Here is an 18992-nt window from a genome sequence, read left to right on the forward strand (position 1 = left end):
TTGATGTGCAGCTTGTGGATCAGCTGTTGGCAGCCAGGTGGATACCCATTCCTTCCAGGACCAATCCTTCTTCAGGAAGGGTTGACTTCTCCACGGACTCTATCCTGTTCTCTTCCTTTGACCGTTCCAGTTCCAAAGCCTCCTGTTCAGACGTCCTTTTCAGTACCCCCCATCTTGGCGCCTGTAGCGGACCTCACTGTGGCTCTGGGACCATCCCTTTGGTCCTCGGTTCCTGCTGAACCAGTCCTTCCTCAATCCCATGATTGGGCCGCAGGCTCTTTGGTTCGTGGCACGGTTCCGAGTGTTTCTTCAGTTCTGTCCTCGGTGCCGGGAGCTTTGTCTGCACCAATCCTGCTTTTGAGGCTCCATCCTCAGGAGCGGGTTCAGCCGAGCAAGGTGTGACCCCGGTACTGAGGCTGTCCTTCTCTGTTTCGGGCTCCCATCCCTCTTCGGGTGGACCTGCTTTGCATGCAATGGAGAGGGTGCTTGTTTCTGGAAGCATTCCGCCGATGTCAGAACCCAAATTTCTCCCCCTGAGCTACAGCTGCCACAGGCCACCTCCCTGGGATACAGGCCAAGGAATCCACATGAACCCCCTGTATAGAGGTACCCACTCTTCAGAGTCCTCCTCAGAAGCCCCCACTGAGAAGCCCCCAAGGAAAATGTGCAAGAGGAAGTACATAGACTCCCCTGAGGAGTCTCTAACAGAGGACACTGATTTTGATGATGGAGGAATCCCCATGGTCATCCCCCTGATGTCTCCTTAGGAGACATCCTTGAAATGCTGAAACAGAGAGATGACTGGAAGCCCACTAATCATTCTTTCGAGGAGTCTGTGTTTCTGCAGGCTTTCCATGCCCGGCCATCTACCTCTTGGGTGACCCCGCTTGCAGATGAGCTAGTTCAGCTTGTGATGCAGCACGCCTGGAAGAACCCTGATTCTGTTGAGGCGATCTCTGAGACCCGCCAAGATACTCTCTCCACCCGAGGATAACCCACATTGGTCCACAGATTTACCAGTCGATGGTATGGTGGTGGCCACGAAAAAGGATCTAGCTGAGGAGTCCTACAGTCCACCTGCCCAACAGAGAGTTCCGGGCCGTGGATAGATTGGGGAAGTCTTTGCATCAGTGACCTTTGCAATACGATCCCTGAACTACTTGGCACATTTTATGAGGCTCCAAAGAGACTTGCTCTCTGAACTCTCTGGACTGCTCGCAGGGCAGGTGTCTGACGAGGAAAGGGACAATGTGACCTCCCAGCTCTCAACCCTGGAATCTATCTCCAACTTGTTCATGAGGTTGCTTTCACACGCAACCGAAGGGGTGGCTAGAGCAGTGGGTTTCAAGCATAGTTATGAGACGTCATGCCTGGATGCGCATTTGTGACCTCGCGGATCCTTTCAAATCTTCCCTTTCTGAATGCTCCCATCGAAACATCTTCCCTGTTTGGCTCCAAAGTAAAGGACACACTGGCCAGGTGTGAGCAGGATGGTAAGACGCCGTCTGCCCATAGGTCTACATTTTTCCAACCCTCAACATTCCTTCTCCAGGAACTAGAGGAGTGGGAAGATGTGGCACAAAAAATCTCAGGGCCCCTTCTGTGCCACACGTGGTGATGATAGCCCCAGGGACGGAGGGGGCAATAATTCTGGAAAACGTCCCTATCGAGGCAGAGGGGTCCACATAACCAAGGCCCCAGAGTCTCATTCTCTGGGCAGCCTTACTAGCGCTCCTGAAGAGTGACCCGAGTTGGGGGTCGTTTCTGTCTGCACCAAGCTGCTTGGCACTGTTACCACCAATTGTTGGGTGCAGAATATCATTACCAGACATTATACCATTCCCCTCATTACTTATCCAAAACTTCCAACAAAACTCCCTGGCATTCCACCCAGTCAGAGGGAAAAAGCAGCTTAAGAAATAAAAAAAAAGAAAGCGTCAAAAACATCATCCATTTAGTCCCACCAGACCAATGCGGATCCGGATTTTACTCAAGATTCTTTTTGGTACCAAAAAAGACAGGGGACTGGAGACCCATTCTGGATCTCAGCAGTTTAAACAAGTCTGTTGCCCAAATCAAATTCCACATGGTCACAGTTTAATCCATTCTCCCTTTTCTAAGGTAGGGCAATTGGATGTGCTCGATAGATCTCTGGGATGCGTATTACCACATCAAAATGGACAAACGCTCTTCTTTTCCGACTAGGAGCCGATCATTACAGTTTTGTGCCATGCCATTCTGTCTCTCTACAGCCCCCAGAGTGTTCACAAAGTGCATGGCAGTGGTTACAGCTCACTTGAGATTGCAAGGATTCTAAGTGTTTCCTTACTTGGACGATTGGCTCCTTATCGCAACCACCAAGCATCTTCTGGTAACAGCCCTGCAGTACACCCTTTCTCTGGCAGAAATTTTGGGGATTGCTGTGCACTGAGAGAAATCCAACCTTACTCCGGCCCAGCAGATAGAATTCATGAGAGCAGTCTTCGATACTCAATCCTGTCTGGTGTCACTCCCAGCCTCCAAAGATTGAGGCTTCAGCTCCGGGTGATGCTCTGTCAAACTAAGTCTCAGCGAGAGAGGTCCTTCAGGTCCTAGGATCCATGGCAGCTTCCATACCAATAGTGCCTATTGCAAAACTGTACATGTGAATTCTCCAATGGCTTCTTTTCTCTCACTGGTTCCCGAACCATCACCTTCTATGTTTTCAGATTCAGATAACCAACTCTTGCAAGCAGGACCTTCTTTGGTGGATGAGGCCAGACAGGGAACTTTGGAGCCGCCCATTCCAGTCCCCTCAGCCCAAGGCCATTGTGACCACGGATGCTTCCCTGATAGGGTGTAGGGTCATGATCCACTTTGGAGGCCAACCTGCATATCAGCGTTCTAGAACTGAGAGCGGTGCTCTTAGCGTTGTGAACATTCCAAACGGTTCTTCCTTCTGGAACGATTGCAGTTCAGTCAGACAATATGTCAGTAGTCTGGTATATCAACAAGCAAGGAGGAACCAAGTCATACCCCCTGTGTCAAGAAGCCATGAGACTTTAGCAGTGGCTGATAGCACATATCCCAGGGAACTCTTGAGCAGATGTATTCTCTTGCCCCACGAGTGGTCTCTCAGTCCCGAAGTAGCGGCAGAAATGTTCAGCCGTTGGGGCCAGCCTTGATGCAACCTTTTTGTCTTCCCCATCCAACAGCAAATGCAGCAGCTATTTTGCCCTATTCCCCCCCAAGGGGGAGTCCTCGAGGGACGCTCAGATTTAAAAATGGCCCACAGGACTTCTTTATGCCTGTCCTCCCCCATTCTTCTGATTCCTCAATTCATAAAGAAAGCTATTCAGTTGAAATGCAAAGTGATCCTCATAGCCCTCGTTTGGCCTTGACAAGTTTTGTTCCCCTATCCACCATGGATTCTGGACCCTCTTCCAGACCTGATTTCTCACTCCCAAGGGTTGAGTCACCCAAATCTGTCCAGTCTCAAGCTAACAGCTTGGTTTCTCCACTTCCGTTAGTTGCCAGGCAGGATGACTTCACGTCACCTTTTCATGACATTAATCTGGCCTCTCATAAACCATCCACCAGAAGACTATATCGGGACAAATGGAAAAGGTTTTCTATTTGGTAAAAGAAAAGATGCTAGATTCATATTCAGCTCCAGTCGTAGCGGTCTTACAATATCTTTAAGTTTTTTGAAGATGGAGCCACAGCCTCTACCATACGAGTACATCTGGCAGCGCTTTGTAATTACCATAATGGGCTGGATGGCACTCCTCTCATATCACTGTGTTTGTGTTTAAACTTTTCTCAAAGGAGTTTCTCACATTAGACCTCTAATCAGACAGCCTATAGAGCCATGGAATCTCACGTTAGTTCAACAGTCTTTGACTCCCCCCTTTGAACCTGCAGCAAAATGTGACCTCAAATTCCTGTCATGGAGATTTCTCTTCTTGGTAGCCATCACGTTAGCCAGACAAGTTTCGGAGTTGCAGGCATTGTGCACCAAAAGAGACCCTACCTAATCTTCCACAAGGACAGAGTATTACTCCGGACGAACCCATCTTTTCTTCCCAAAGTTGTTTCTGACTTTTCCATCAATCAGTCTATTGACCTACCAGTATTTTTTCCAAACTTTTCTAATAAAGGAGAATGCTGCCTACATTCTTTGGATGTACACAAGCAATTGAAATTTCAGTTAGACAGGACCAAAACAATACGCAACCCTGACCAACTTTTCATTTCCCTTTTTGGGCCTAGAATGGGAAATTCTGTCTCCAAGGTCACTTTATCAAAATGGCTAAGGGACTGCATACGTTTCACCTATTCATTTGCAGAAGAACCTATGCCACAGAACATTAAAGCCCATTCCACTAGATCGATGGCAACTTCTGTAGCCATCCATTCCAGGGCTTCTATGGATGACACTTCTGCAGCAGCCACTTGGGCTAAACCCTACACTTTATCAGTCATTACAAATTGGATGTGGTCTCCAGAGGGAGAGCTGCCTTTGGCTCAATGGTTCTCAGGAACGTTCTTCCGTAAGGGCCACCCAAGGAACTTAAGGTAACTGGGGATTCTGTCCCATCAGTGATGAATGGACAGAAGATTAACAACATAAGATAAAGAAGTTGCGTCTTACCATAACGTTCCATCTGTGTTGTTGATCTTCTTTCATTCATCACCTCCCACCCTCCTTCCCCCGCCAAAGGCTCCTGGGTGATACTTTGGGTCCAAGTGATGTCTTATGGCATTTGCGCAGAAATGGCCACTGCTTTACTTGAATAACATGGGAAAACTTAATCTGAGGTAACAGGGAGAAGAGCATTGTAGGTAGAAGCTTAGCTCGAGAGTTTTTGGCTGGTGCAGCTTGGTATTAGGCCGAGACTGTTCCGAGGGCTCGGAGCCCAACCCATCACTGATGAATGAAAGAAGATAAACAGCACAGATGGAGCATTATGGTAAGACAACTTCTTTTGACAAGTCCTGTGTTTTGTAACAATATGTAGTAAAGTTATTACTGTAATAATGTAGTATTGGTTTGTAAGATTTATGTTTTTAAATTGCATCTTCATCTGTATTTCAAATGTGTAAAGCAGATAAAGACAGTATCAGGAATACACAGCAGGCAAAGTCACTAAAAACGACAATTTATTGCAATATACAGGATAAGCACTTTCACGGCAACCCCAATTACCGCTTCATCAGATAAAACAAGCAAAAGACATCAGCACTTAAATACAAAAAGACACTAATCAGAGACATTCTATGGACCCACCCCCTTGTTAAAACAATTAAATTTCTAAATAAAATTGTGTAATAAAACGCACATTATATACTACTCAGGACCAAAATTGCATAAAATAATAAAAAAGCATTCATAGCTCAAAAAATCACGTAAACAGCCTCCGAGACTTCAGAACGGGCTTTAAAGGAACGTTCCCATTCAAACCTTTCCCTTTATGGGCCTGCATTCTCAAGATCCATCTTAATTCAAGATTTTCAGTATAATTTCTAATGTCACCCATTCTCATAGACTCAAAGATTCTATCAATGACTTTAAACTTAAAGAAATGATGTTCACCTTCCATCATAACATGTTTCGCTAATACATTTGATTCATACTTAATCCTAATTGCATATAGATGTTCTCTTAATCTTTCCCTCATTTTACAGTTACACTTCCCTACATAAAATGACGAGCATTCCACACAGTGTGCCAGATATGACATTTCTGGTGTTACAGTCCGCACGGACTTTAAAATGAAACCTCTTCCCATCATTAGGACTTAAAAAAAGCATTACTTGTCTCAGTATGGATGCAATATTGACAGTTACCACAAGGGGAAGTATTCCCCAGCTGTCCATCTCTAGCCCTGTCTGCATGTCTATCATGATAGCATAATATCTGTTTAAGATTGTTCTTATTTCCATATCTGAATCTCTGCCTCTCACCATCCACTGCTTTAATCTTCCCATCCATTAATAGAATAGGCCAGTGCCTCCAAAAGACATCAGTAACCGTATTAACATCATTACTGCATGCATCCACCCCATGTGTTCCGTAATATAGAAAAGGGACAGGATGCGTTCCTCAAGGCTGAATATGAATGATGAAGGATTTGGCAGGGAGGTAGTAAACTTAAGAGAGCAATTTAACAAGAGAGAGTATAAGAAGAGGGAAATAGATCTTGGATTACATGCTAGTGCACAGCTGAGACCGACTAGAGCTAGGCCATATTTTGGAGAGGTACCCAATATAGAGACACCTTCTAGATCAGGTAATCATCAGTTAAGTATCTCAATAGAATACAGTAGTGATGTTAATACGGTTACTGATGTCTTTCAGAGTGGAAAAGATACTGTTCTTGGAGCCAGTCTCAGGGAATGGACACAACTGTGCCCAGCTTACCTCATGTACTAGATTACTTAACAGAAATGCTCCACAAAGGCCTATCCTTCTCTTCAGTTAAGATTCATGCCTATGCCATCTCAGCTCATTATAATGCTGAGCCCACCCCTGTTCTCTCATCCTCTGGTCAAACAGTTCCTGAGAGGAGCCAAAATTTTAAGACCCCCAGAAGAGCTCCCACTCCAGCCTGGGACCTTAATTTTGTATTGGAAAAGCTCACGCTTCCTCCCTTTGAACCTGCTGCTACAGCAGATTTAATATTCCTCTCATGGAAAACAGCTTTACTTTTAGCCATCACTTCAGCAAGGAAAGTGTCTGAATTGCAGGCCCTTATGGCCATGGAACCCTTCATTATTGTCCATGCGGACAGGGTTTCCCTTAGGACTAACCCATCGTTTATGCCCAAGGAGGTATCTAGTGTGGCTTTAAACCAAACCAATCCATTCATTTGCCATCTTTTTTCCCTAATTCTCAGAATAAAGGGGAAAGGATCCTGCACTCCCTGGATGTACACAGGCAGCTTAGGTTCTATCTGGACAGGACCAAGCCTTTCAGGAAAACTGACCAGCTGCTAGTCAACTTTGCTGCAGGGGCAGAGGGTAAGGCCATCTTAAAGCAAACCATTTCTGAATGGATAGCACACTGCATCCATTTCTGCTACAAACACCATGGGAAACCTACCCCACATGGGATCAGAACACATTCCACTGGGGCTACATCTACCTCTACAGCCTTTTTCAGGGGAGTCCATACCAGGGACTTCCTGGAAGCTGCAACCTGGAGCTCTGTACACACTTTCACCAAGCACTACCACTTACCTATCTTTTCTAAATCCAGAGCATGGTTTGCCACAGTAGTCTTACAGGGCCTGCTTGCCAGCCCTAATGCTTCTTGACTGCCTCCACCCATCATCAGCTTTGAGAATCAACCCAAATGTGATGACTGCAACATTGAAACATGAAGAACATAGTACAGTTGTGTACACTTACCATAAATGTAGATGTTCAAGTGTATTCACTGTTGCAGTCCTGGTTACCCTCTCTCCAGCTCCTTGACTTCTCTTTACTTCTACCTATCCTTTTTGGTTGGCATACCTTATATCATTGGTATTCGCTTTTTGCTGGGGATGTTAACACCATGTAATTGCTTCCTATTTAGGGGGCACCTGACATCTGGGGCAAGAAAAACTGATGTAATGGCATCGGCTGCATGTTTTCTACCCCTGACGACCTGACGTCATGGAAGGAGCCACAGCATCCGAGACAGAAATCCCAAGACTTTGGTATTCAGGCCGACTGAGGGCTACCTGCAGGCAGATAACCCAAATGTGATGACTGCAACAGTGAATACACTCTAACATCTACATTTATGATAAGTGTACACAACTGTACTTTGTCCCACCTTCCCCAGATGTTTCCCTCAGGATGTTGAAAGCTCAGATCATCATTCAGTTTCAGATTCCTCTGCTGCAACCCCATTGGAGGCCAGCATGGATCTGACTTCTCGCACATCCTCTGAGGCTTTACAGATGTCTGCTGTAGACGTTGAGGGGGAATCCCGGCTTATTTCTGTGTGAGCGAGGGGAATAACGCAGATTCTAGTTTGGGAGGAGATTCCTACTATGTTGTCTGTCACCAAGAGTCCGAAACTCTTAAGAATTTATTTGGGCAGACATCCCTTAAAAGAAAAAAACAAATACATTTCCCCTACTGTTAAAGACCCCCAATGTGAATGGCAGAATTTTACACAGTGGTTGTTTAATGCCTTAATGTTCTTAAAATCACCTTGCGGTGTGTCTATGCCTGCTCCTCCCTGGTCACCTACTCCTCTTGGGATACCCAGAGAGCAGGAGTCCCTTGAAGAGGATTTAGATTCTGTGGCATAAGTTTCTTAAATCCTTTGTCCTTTTGATTATGAGTCTGAGGAAGCAGATTTTTTATTAGTCCAGATTCCATCTAAGAACTCTTTGGGGGCATTTTTTCACATGACAGAATATTTGATATGGGACTGTTGTCAGGCTTCTGGTATTCAAAAGAGATATGGAGCCTCCCAAACCCTCTGGTGTACCTCCAGCCTTGGCTGCCCTTCTAGATATCTTTACAGTTGCCTTTGTGGCCCCGATACCTTTACAGTTGCCTTTGTGGCCCCCTTTATTATCAGCCTCAAACCCCCAAGACACCTGACATTTTATAAAGTGCCTGATGAATATAAATTATTGTGTAAATGTCCTTCTGCTGATCCTTCTGTAGTGTCTCTCTTCTAACCTTCTAAACTTTTGCCATCTACTATGATAAAGCTAGAGCCATGAAATGTCTAGGCAAAACTATCTATATTACTGCCACCCTGCCTTTTAGAGCCATTAATTACCAGACTTGTATAGCTAGGTATGTTTTTAGCCCTTCTTTCTCAAGTTTCTCAGGCACTTTCTGACCTCCTTTATTTGGAAGGGAAGTTCTCAACTACTGGGTTCTACCTCTCAAGTGACTCGCCACTAATGTAGTTGTGATGCAGCTGATTCTTCCTCTAGGGTTGCTACATTTGGTTCTGTTTTGAGATGTTACTCTTAGCTTCGTTTTCATTCTTTACCTGATGACATTAAAGCTAAATTGTTGGATGTCCCTCTTGGCAATGAGAAATATTTGGCTGTGCTGTTGCTGAGCTTTATGTCCCTCCAGGACAAAGGGGTAAGGCCTTGCATGAATGGAAACATATTTTTCAAAAGGCAAGCCAGGTTCTGACAGTTTGCTTCCCTTTTCCCCTAGGCCAGGTTCCTTTATTCCTTCGTCTTTCCCTTCCCAGTTGGATAAAGGTTACTCAAGACTCTTGGGTTTTGTCCATCGTCCAGCAAGGATATTTCATGGTGTGGAAATCCCTTCCTCCTTTTCTGAGCATCCCTTAACCTCCTCTTGGAACAGCTTCCTTTCTTTCCAGAACTGATTCAGGCCCTTCTGGCTCAGGGCATCATTCAAGTTGTGCCCCCTGCCCAGGAAGGGGAAGGTTTTTATTCCAGGATGTTCCCAGAAGTTCTTCGTGTTTCACTGTTGCAGTCATCACATTTGGGTTTATCTGCCTGCAGGTAGCCCTCAGCCGGCCTGAATACCAGAGTCTTTGGATTTCTGTGTCAGATGTTGTCGCTTCTTCCATGGCATCAGGGGTATAAAACATGCAGCTGACGCCATTACACCAGTCTTTTCTTGCTGTGTGGCACCCGAAACAAAAGCAGTTCACAAGTGCCGGTCGGCCGACTCCTGAAATTTTTGTTTTCGAGTTTCAGACCCGAAGTCTTCAAAAAGATAAGTACCCTGTTGGAGATCCTTTTTTCTTGTTCTAACAGATGTCAGAAAAAATTAACAATTGTCTTGCCTGTGGAAAGCAAATACCTCACAGAGATTTTCATTCTTACTGCGTCACCTGTTTAGGCCCAGACCACGACATCCCTCGCTGTCGGTTTTGTGCCTTGTTCAACACCCGAACTATTCGTCTGTCTATTTTTGTAGCTAAATTCTTTCGTTCTCGATCTCTGTACTCCGAAATGGCTTCGTTAAGCCATCCGACTACCGATTTTCCAAAAAAACATAAGGATAAAAACAGAAACAGACTGCATAGGTCCAAAACTGCTGACGATGCTTCCATTAAGCTAGTCGCCAATCCACCGGTACACAGCGAGGCGCTTTCGCAGCCCGATACCTGCTACTACATATTTGCAGGCCTCTACTGAGACCCATTCGGTGTCCGGTATGCTGTGAGATGCTTCTTCGACTATGAAACCTGCGGATGTCTCTACCTTGGATGGGTCCGGAGCTGCTGTGCAGGCACCAGCTTCTGAGGGTGTATTCAGGCCTACCAGTTTTCATATTAAACCGACAACTTCGTTTCAAGCTAAGAATACCGAATTCCTTAGGCCTAAAGCTCGCACTGCGCCTAGAAAACAGACGACCAAACCGCATTCTCAGGCCCATATGCCTCAAAAACAAATTATTAGAATGGCTGAAGAACTTATTACCTTAATTAGAGGAAGCCAGCCTTCCCCCTCTAAGAGACCTAGAACTGATTTTCTTTCCGATGCTTCTGATCAGGAATTTGATCTCTGTTCCTTCTGACTGCCAGGATTTACCCTTATCTACTTATGAGGATTCTGATGCCGAGGATTCCATTCCCTCTGCTTCCCCTCCAGAGGATTTTTCTTTTGGTGAGACCTTGCATACCATTAGGGAGCATTTCCGCTGGGAAAGCCAGGACTATTCTGAGTCCAAACAGAGACTTAGGGAATTCTTACTCCTGCCTCAACACAGGCCTCTAGCTATCCCTCCTGTTCTGGAGATTGTAGATGTTTGCTTGGAATCCAGCCTTACCCCAGACACTTTGTCTCCAACTCCCAGAAAACCTGACGGGTACTACAGAGTACCTGACTCTCACAAATCCCTCTTCAAGAATCCTACTGCAGATCCAGAGAACATTTCCCAAGGACCAAAAGGCATTAAGGCTACTGCTGCCAAAAATCCTACCCCTTCTGATGAGAATCTAGCGCTTTAGACAGATGGGATAGGAAGGTATACACTTCTGCTACTTTGGCCATTAGGGATTTAAATTGCCAGTTTCATATGTTAAAGTATCAGCAGCATATTATGGGACTACTTAAACAGAAAATGATGATTCCTGACTATGCTGAACACAAAGATTTGCAAGAGTTAATGCATTCTGCTGAATAAGTTGGTAAACATACTTTGCAATGTGGTTATGATGCTTTAGAAGCATCTTACAGGGCTGCTGTCACTGGGTCTTTACTTAGAAGGCATGCTTAGCTTAAGGAACAAAACCTGCCAGATCATGTTAAAGCTAAATTACTGGATGCACCCTTAAACTAAGACTGCCTTTTTGGCAACAAAGCAGAAGTCGTCCTCAAAAGGATGGAGGATAAAACTAAATCTATGCAAACTGTTAAAGATTTCTTGCAAGTACAGCCTCTTAGATTCAGTAGGCATTGGCCTTCAAAGAACTGATCTCTTCTAGTCCCTTCCAGGCCTTCTCAGGCCAAACCCAGGAGCAGCAGACCACCAAGACTTCAGTCTCAGACTATGCACAGATCTAAGCAGTGGGGGGCTCCCACTCCCAAAGCAGGGAGTAGTAAGCCATGCCCTTATGGAAAAATGGCACAATGACTTATCTGTAACTCTTCCAAGCCCTGCTCAACTACTTGCTCCCTTAGGAGGAAAGCTTGTCCTACATGCAAAAAAAAAACTGGGAACTCATTATCCAGGACAAATGGGTTCTAAACATAGTCTCCCTAGGATACAGATTCCACTTCCACTCACTCCCAACCCCAAGTGGATGGCCAGACCTCCCCCAAAATCAGTGGGCGGAGGGCCAGAAACAAGTACTCTCTCCTCAGTATCAGGGCTATTCAGCCTGTTTCAGCAGAACAAAGGGGACAAGGTTTTTATTCAAGACTGTTCCTGGTTCCCAGAAAAGAAAACACCTGGCATCCTATCCTGGACCTCTGTATTTTCAACACCTTTCTGGAGGTTCCAAAATTCAAAATGCTGACTCAACAGCTTCTTCCTTTGCTAGCCAAGGATGCCTGGCTGGTAACCCTAGACTTAGAAGAAGCTTACCTGCACATCCCAGTAAGGGAATCCTGCAGACAGTTCTCTGCACTTCCCTTTGGCTTATCTACTGCGTCCAGGGTATTCATAAAGTGCCTAGCTCCAGCCACTGCATTTTGTAGGCAGAGAAATGTTCAGATTTACCCATATTTGGACGATGACCTGCTATTACAACACCTGGTATTTGTAAAGAGACTTCTAACCTCACTGGGATACACCATCAATGAGAAGAAATCACACCTAGTACCCTGCCAACCGATTGTATTCCTGGGACCAAGCTTGAACACAACTTCCCAGATGGCATTCCTCGCTCCAGAGAAACAAGTTTATTTGACAACCTACTTCAACCTACTGGCCACAAAAAAACAGCTGTCTGCAAGGAAAATCTTGCAAGCACTGGGGTTCATGGCCTCTTGCATTCTGTTAATTCCATATTCAAGACTGCATATGAGGAAACTTCAATGGTATCTAAAAAGTATATGGTGTCAACATTCTCAGGACCTGGAGACAATGATTCCTATCATTCCTTGTCCAAGGACAGAGTTCCTTTGGTGGGCAGACACCTGCTACCACAGCAAGGGACTTCCTTTCACTCTACTCCCTGCCGTCCAAACCCTGACAACAGATGCATCAGACTATGCATGGGAGACTCGCATGGCAGGGCAGTGCATTCAGGGCAAATGGAACCCAAAACAGATGCACCTGCATGTCAATCAAAAAGAAATGTTAGCTGTAAAGAATGCTCTGACAGCCTTCAAAGACCTTATTTTTCCAGGACAACTATTGGTAAAGATAGACAACAGCACAGTTATTTGGTACATAAACAAGCAGGAGGGAACCCATTCCTACCCACTCTGCAGACTAGCTATGGCTCTGTGGAACACAGCCTTGAGCTACAAAGTGAACCTGCAAGCTCAATTCCTGCCAGGCAAACTAAATTCACTGGCAGATGACAAGCAGAAATCTCATGGACCCACACGAATGGAAACTGGAACCCAAAATATTCAAGCTCTTGAGGAACAAATGGGGAACTCCAGAGGTAGACCTGTTTGCCTCCCCTCAGAACTACCAATTGAACAAATTCTGCACCAGAACTCCCCACAGTCGAGCTTGGAAAGTGGATGCCCTGCCCTTTACCTGGCTGGGAAAGCCTCTCAATGGTATGCCTTTCCCCTCTACCTCTCCTCTCGAAGGTTCTTCTAAAGATCAAACAGGACAAGCCAAGGACAATACTGATTGCTCCAGACTGGCCACGTCAGCACTGGGTACCCCCTGTTGTGCAGTCTGACAATGCTGCAACCATGGCACCTGCATCAGATCCCTTCCCTTCTGTCTCAGCAGGTGGGCCAGATTTTGCACCGTCAGCTTCAAACCGTGAACCTTGCAGCCTGGCTAATTCCCTGAGCTCACCTCTAGCAGCCCTCAGTAAGCAGATGCTGGATGTCATTCTTGAGGCAAGGAGACCTAGTACTAGAAAATCCTATTCAGAAAAGTGGAAAAGATTCTGTTCCTGGAGCCAGGCCCAGGGGATGGGCACAACAGTGCCCAGCTTACCTCATATTCTAGATTACTTAACAGAAATGCTCCACAAGGGCCTATCCTTCACTTCAATTAAGATTCATGCCTCTGCCATTTCAGCACATTATAATACTGAGCCCACCCCTCTTCTCTCATCCCATGCTAAAACAATTCCTTAGAGGGGCCAAAAAATTAAGACCCCCCCCCCCAGGAGAGCTCCCACTCCAGAGCCTGGGACCTTAACTTTGTATTGGAAAAACTCACTCTTCCCCCCCTTTGAACCAGCTACTACAGCAGAGCTGAAATTCCTTTCTTGGAAAACAGCCTTACTTCTAGCCATCACTTCAGCAAGAAGAGCGTCTCAACTGCATGCCCTCATGGTAATGGAACCCTTCATTATCTTCCATGCGGACAGGGTCTCCCTTCAGGACTAATACATCCTTTATGCCCAAGGTGGTGTCTAGTGTGGCTTTAAACCAGCCCATTCATTTGCCTACTTTTTTCCCCTAATCCTCAAAATAAGGGGGAAAGGATTCTGCATTCTCTGGATGTGCACAGACAGCTTAGATTCTATCTGGACAGAACTAAGCCTCTCAGAAAATCTGACCAGCTACTAGTTAGCTTTGCTGCAGGGGCAGAGGGGAAGGCCATTTCAAAGCAAACCATTTCCAAATGGATAGCCTATTGCATCAATTTCTGCTACAAGCACCAAGGAAAACCTACCCCACAGGGAATAAGATCACATTCCACCAGAGCTGCATCTACCTCATTTCTCAGGAGTCCCTACCAGGGACATCCTGGAAGCTGCTAGCTTGGAGCTCTGTACATACTTTCACCAAGCAGTTGTACAGGGCCTGATTGCTAGCCCTAATGCTCTTTAACTGCCTCCACCCTTCCTTAGCTTTGGGAATCGCCCCAAATGTGATGACTGCAACAGTGAAACATGAAGAGCATAGTACAGTTGTGTACACTTACCATAAATGTAGATGTTCGAGTGTATTCACTGTTGCAGTCCTGGTTACCCTCCCTCCAGCCCCCATTCTTCTCTTGGCTTTACTTTTCCTTCTTGTTTGGTATATATTGTATCATGTGTATTTGCTTTTTGCTAGGGGTGTTCCATACCATATAATTGCTTCCTATTGTGGGGGAACCTGACATCTGGGGCAAGAAAAACTCATGTAATGGCATCTGCTGCATGTTTTATACCCCCGACGACCTGACGTCATGGAAGAAGAGACAGCATCTGACGAAGAATTCCAAAGACTCTGGTATTCAGGCCGGCTGAGGGCTACCTGCAGGCAGATAACCTAAATGTGATGACTGCAACAGTGAATATACTCTAACATCTATATTTATGGTAAGTGTACACAACTGTACTTTCCTAATAATGAAGGCACAGGGAAACTCATTTTGGACCTTTCTCGGCTCAGCACCTTTCTAAAGGTCCCTTCCTTTCAGATGTCCCTTCAAACCCTGTTCTCTCTTTTACAGCAGGCCGTCTTGGTATCCCTTGACTTCAAGGATACATACCCTTGCATCCCCATCCAGCCCCCCTTCTGGAAATTTTTAAATTTCTATGTTGCTTCCTTGCATTTTTAGTTCTCTGCTTTGCCTTTGGCCTTTCTACTGTCACAAGAGTATTCAGCAAATTCCTCACTCCTGTCATTGCCTTCTGCAGGATAAGAGGGGTTCAGATCTTTCTTTATCTAGACAACCTGATCATTCAGGCTTCCTCCCCGAGGTCCTGTGTCAGAACCTCCAATTTATTGTTTCTGTTACAAACTCTGATTTACCATACACTTTCAGAAATCCATCCTTGTTCCTTCTCAGGATCATTTTTTTCTCTGTTGCAGGATCCAGACCATTCCCATGCTGTCATCCCTGCCTCCACCCAAGACCCTCTGCTCGATCACCTTCTATCAGTGTCTTCCTCTGGCTTTACTCACAACCAAGGATTTTTTCAGTTCTAGGATTCATGACTTCCACCATTTCTCTGCTGCCTGTAGCCAGGCTCCATATGAGAAAACTATGGCTCTGATGTTGTTAATCTTCATTTATTCCTTACTCTTGGGATTCGGTTCTGACCTCGGAACAGAGTTGGCCTTTTTTTTCAAGCTCGCATCAGCCACAAACGTCTTGAGCTAAGATTTTACCCACCACACCCTTCTCCCTGTTACCCCAGATCTGGTTTGCCGTGTTGCTGTTCAGCTGTGTCGAGCCATTCCTCTCCAGCTAAGTGTATATTTTGATAATTTTTTGAGTGTTTTTATCACAGAATTCTTAAGTTTTTCGACTTTTAAGTCGTATCTTCTTTTCTTTATTACTTGTAACTTTTTTGATATCGTCTACTACCTTTGTTGGTAGTCTTTCCTCGCCCTCCCTTGGGCCTTGCTACAATGTGTGTGTGTGTGTGTGTGTGTGTGTGTGTGTGTGTGTGTGCTCCTAGTTTTTGAATATTTTGTGGATATAATGTCTGAGAAGAAAGGGAGTCCAGGCTTTAAGAGGTGTTTGGAGTGCGGACACAAACTGCCTCACTCTGACACCATGACTACTGTTTGGGCATGCCTCATCTCACAGTGAAGCCGCCCTGTCAGATTTGTAAAGGTTTCTCTGCCAGGACTTTCAACAAATGTAAAAATAAACCAGTACTAAAGGGTCTCCTTAAGACCTCTTTCTGTGAGGCTATCTCTGGGACGCAGGAATCTTCTCCTCCTTTCAGACAACATAAAAGGTCCAAGTCGCTTTCATCGTCTCCCTCTGGAGACCCTAAGGAAATCGTCGGTGCCAGCGGCTGCTTCGGCACTGACTCACTTGACTCTGTCTCCGATTATGTCTGCTGGTCCCCTCTACACTGTTGCTTTCCACGCAGACCTCAGCCTTCATGGTGCAGACTACTACTTCACTGTCCAGTTTCTCAGTGCAGACATCTTCGGCATCAACAGTTTTCTCGGTGCAGACCCCCTCGGCACTGACAATTTCTTCGGTGCAAGCCTTTTCGGTGCCGATGGTTTTGGTGCAGACTCCAATTTTGATGACACCGTTCTCTGTGCAGGATTCTTCCACACCATTGATTTCGGTGCATACCACTTATGTGCCAATTTTAGTGGCACAGCCTATAAAACCACCACCAGTTTCGTTGCAGACATTACCTATTTAGACACCTTCTTTCAGTAGTCGTGCTAGCTCTTTTTTGGACAGGCCCAAATCACCTTCAGGGTTTTCAATATGGTCTACCAGAAGCCTTTTCTGAACATGATGTGGTGCGTCTTATAGTCCAGCTGCTTTTGGCCAGAGGAATTCCTGCCTCTTCAAAAGTCTCTCTCCCCTGTGGAGTTGATCACCCTTCTCCACAGATTCCTACCTATACTCTGATCTCTGTGGAGGTTTTGAGGCATCCCTCCTCGGGCGGGCTGACCTTCCAGGCCTTGGAGAGGACACTGGCTACTGCTTCTTGGCCACCTCTGTCGGAGACTACTACGTCCTCTGAGCCTCCGCTTTCTCAAGTTGCAACCCCCGGACACCGGGCACAATAGTCTCTGGCCATTCTCCCCCTGAAGATCCCATCCTTGCAGCCGCCCCCAGTCTCCCACTGAGGAAATCCACCGCAAGACTACGTGTAAGAGGAAGCACATGGACTCCACGGAAGAGTCATTGACCAGATACAGAATACAATGACTGGGAGGGGTTCCCACGTTCACCTTCTGACTAGGTTTCCTTTGGTGACAGCCTCGAATTTTTTAAGCAGAGAAGTGAAGGGAAGTCCTCTAACCCTTCCTCAGAGGAGTCTGTGTTCCTGCAGGCTTTTTGTGCCTGGCCTCCTACCTCTTGAGTTACCCCATCTACAGATGAGCTTGTCAAGCTCATCGCGCAGCATGCGTGGAAGGCACTGGACTCTGTGGAGGCCATAACTCGTAGGCCGGACAGAATCCTCTGTCCCCCAGAAGAGTACCCTCATTGGTTGAAAGGTCTTCCAGTAGATGCCATGGTGGTGGCTGCCACTACAAAGAAGGAACTGGTGGAGGAGAGTCAGAGTATTCACCCACCCAGTAAGGAATCCTGGGCGGTGAACAGATTAAGGAAGTGAGTCTTCATGTTATCGACCTTTGCTGTTAGATCCTTGAACTACTTGGCACATTTCACAAGGCTACAGAGAGACTTGGTGTCTGAACTCTCTGAGACCTTGGCAGGAGCAGTTTCTGATGAGGTCCGAGACAAGGTGGCCTCTCAGCGACCCTAGAATTGGTTTCCAATTCCTCAATGCGTTTGATATCACACACTACTGAGGGAGCGGCGAGAGCTGCGGGTGCAGGCATAGTCATGAGACGCCATGCCTGGATGCACCTTTGCGACCCCTTCAAGGCTTTCTTCCTTAACGCCCCTATTGAGACCACTACTTTGTTTGGGTTCAAGGTAAAAGATACATTGGCCAGATCTGCCATGGATGTCCATTTATCTTCTCCTCAGCAGTTCTATTCTAGGAATCAGAAGAGTGGAAAGATGTGGCACAAAAAGTCTCAGGGTCCTTTCCGTGACTCTCCGACCGAGTTTTCTCCTAGAGGCATGGGGGGTGATTCTAACGGAAGATGCCCCTTTCAGGGTAGGGGAGGTTTGCAAAACTGGGGTTCCAGGGAATCTTTCTCTGGACAGCCCTATCAGCACTCCTGAGGAGAGCCCGATTGCTTTCCTCTGGAAGCAGTCGGGGGTCATTTTTCCTTGTACCCTTCTGCCTGGCAAACCATAGCCACAGATGCTTGGGTACAAAGGCTTATCACCAGAGAATACCATATTCCTTTCTTATTCACTCCCCCCTTACCCAAAAGCTTACCTGACGTGCCACCCAGTCAAAGGAAAGCCGCAGCTATAGAGCTATCAGAGCTGCTTCAAAAAAAGTGTCATCCAAATAGTCCCCCCCCAGACCAGACAGGATCCAGCTTCTATTCAAGATTCTTTTTGGTGCCAGAATAGACAGGGAACTGGAGACCAATTCTGGATCTCAGCGCCCTAAACAAATTCGTAAAGACAGAAAAATTCCAGATGGTCACAGTTCAGTCTATACTTCCATTTTTGGAAAAAAAAAGATTGGATGTGCTCTATAGATCTTCAAGACACGTACTACCACATAAAGGTACTCAAGAAGATATCTTTGCTTTCAGGCAGGAGCCAGTCATTACTAGTTTTGCGTACTGCCCTTTGGGGACTCTACAGTCCCCAGAGTGTTCACAAAGTGCATAGCAGTAGTCACAGCTCACCTGCAGCTTCAGGGATTCCAGGTGTTTCCTTACCTAGACAACTGGCTCATTACTGCCCCAACAAGACATCTACTGGATCAGGCCTTGACTTACACACTAAACATTGCACAGCAGCTTGGAGTATCGATAAACTGGAAGAAGTCAAACCTTATTCTGAGTTACTCAGAGTACATTGGAGTGATTCTGGACACAATGACTTATACAGCTTCTCTACCAGAT

This window comes from Protopterus annectens, chromosome 10.part0 (assembly GCF_019279795.1).
Source record: "Protopterus annectens isolate FY-2018-M chromosome 10.part0, PAN1.0, whole genome shotgun sequence".
NCBI lineage: Eukaryota > Metazoa > Chordata > Ceratodontiformes > Protopteridae > Protopterus > Protopterus annectens.